Raw genomic sequence first — 2,346 nt, forward strand, 5'->3', positions numbered from 1 at the left:
CAGTTCTATTGTCATTATCAAGTGTACAAGTAATTTAAACATTTATAATAGAAACAACAAATAATTGTAAAATTAATATTTGCAATTAGTATTTAGCAGGGTTTCCCGTTGATTTTATATTGGTATTGAATTAACCAAATTAGATGTGATTTTATTAGTGATATTATTCCATTCGTTAAATTAAAGCATTTTTTTTTAAGTCTGTTTTAGATGAAATTGTATGTTTTCGAATTGCTCGTTCCAGATAATCCCACAAATGTTCAATAAGGTTAGTATCTGATGATCGCGAGGGTGTTTTTAAATGTTTCTATCCATTGATAAAATAAATTTACCACACTTTATCCATAAGAAATTCGCACAAATTTTAGTATACGAATATTGAACTCGTATTGTTAAATTGTACGAAGACATGGAACTTGGGACAATAATTTGAAAAATATCTTTTAAAGTTGAAGGAACGAACGACAGATGAGGGTTGAAACCACAAATACATAACATGATCAACTGTCCTCCAAACGTCGCTTCTATTTTCCATGTTCTACTTTTCCACGTCTGAAGCATGAGGTAAAAAATGATCCCATCATTTCACTTTCACCACCTACGCGTAAATTTTCTCGTCAGCCTCTCCCACCGGCGGAAGTCAACGAAGTCACATGACAATGAGTCACTGGCGGACCTCCGACCACTTGCTTTCTCGGGCTGATGTAATTTTAAAATTGTCCTCCGACAATACAGTGGCAGAGATTGACCGAGATTCGCTTACTCTCGTTTTTCACGTTTGTTGGCCAAATTTTGATTTTAAATGAATTATTAATATCAATAATATAAATAAAATATAATTATGGTTAAATTAATTAAATTAATTAAATTTTATATATAATTTATTTATATTGAATATATATGTATATATATATATATATATATAATAAAATTAATGAAATAATTCTATATAATTTAATGAAAATTAAATAGGGGAATTGAAATTAATAATGATAAATTAAAGTGCCAGCAATAGCGGTTAAACTTATATTATCAGTTAATAATTTATAAATTTTATTATAGTAAAAATAGTTGTTATATTAAATTTATTAATTTTAGGTAAAATTTAAATTAATATGAATAGCATAAATTTTTATATTAAAATTGATTTATATTATATTAATGTAAATAGTATAAATTTTTATATTAAAATTGATTTATATTCTATTAATAGTATAAACTTTTATATTAAAATTTTATATTATATTAATACAAATAGTGCAAATTTTTATATTAAAATTGAATAATGAACTAGGATTAGATACCCTATTATATTAATTGAAAAATAAAATTTTTATAATTGAATGTTGAATCATTAAAGTAAAGGCCACACTGTCTCGCATACCAATGCCCGTTAGTTCCGGTACGCCTAATGCGGAGGGAGATTAATATCGATTCAATGGGACAAGTCACTCTCACTTTTCCTACGCCATTTCTCCTTTGAATCATCATCTATTTCAGTTTTCTTTTATCGTTGATCGAATATGAATGTTTCCGACCGCTTTCAATCTCACTTCCAAAGACAATTATAGTATAAATTGTATAAACCTATTGCTAAGACTATTGTTGTTTTATCTTGATGAATTAACTCAAATAAAAGATCTGATTTGGGCCTGAGTTATTTTTCAAATAAAAATAATAAATTAGTGGAAATGATTCGACATTTCTTATCTGCATTTCAAATAAAATAATTTGCACAATATATTTGAAAATCTACGTTTTTCGCACAGACAATGTGCATCCAAATTCTCGGCCTGTGTGAAATGTAGCTTAACTTGACGTTAGACATTTTAAAAATAGCAATATCTCGCATATTTTATGAATAAAAATTGAACGTTGTCTAAGATATTAAAACAAAATGCTAGCATCAATAAAAAGACTTGTCAACAGGATATTCCGGAGAAAACTAATCGCTGGCTGGATGGTAATTTTGCTATCTATCTAAGCTGAGACTTAATCTGTCGGCTCCGCCTCTGTACTCACTTTCACCGGTTGCATCCTGTGCATCCGGAATCGCGGAGATTCTGCGCGCAAACAGAATAACGGGCATACAGTGAATCAAGAAAGTATCGACAGACCTAATTTCTGTAGCCATATCTTTATGAAAACCTTGACAAAATCATTTCCCATAAATGAGTTATTTTTGTAACAATAGTACAAGAAATATAAAAATTCGAAAGTCAAAAATTGAGACATCTAGTTTTCTTTGTAATATCTTTGTGAAAACAAATTTACAAAATTCTAAATAATTCACTACGCACAAAAGTAATTCCCAATAAAAAGTTATTTAAGTAATGATAATACAAG

This window comes from Frieseomelitta varia, unplaced genomic scaffold, assembly GCF_011392965.1.
Source record: "Frieseomelitta varia isolate USP_RPSP 00005682 unplaced genomic scaffold, Fvar_1.2 scaffold_242, whole genome shotgun sequence".
NCBI lineage: Eukaryota > Metazoa > Arthropoda > Insecta > Hymenoptera > Apidae > Frieseomelitta > Frieseomelitta varia.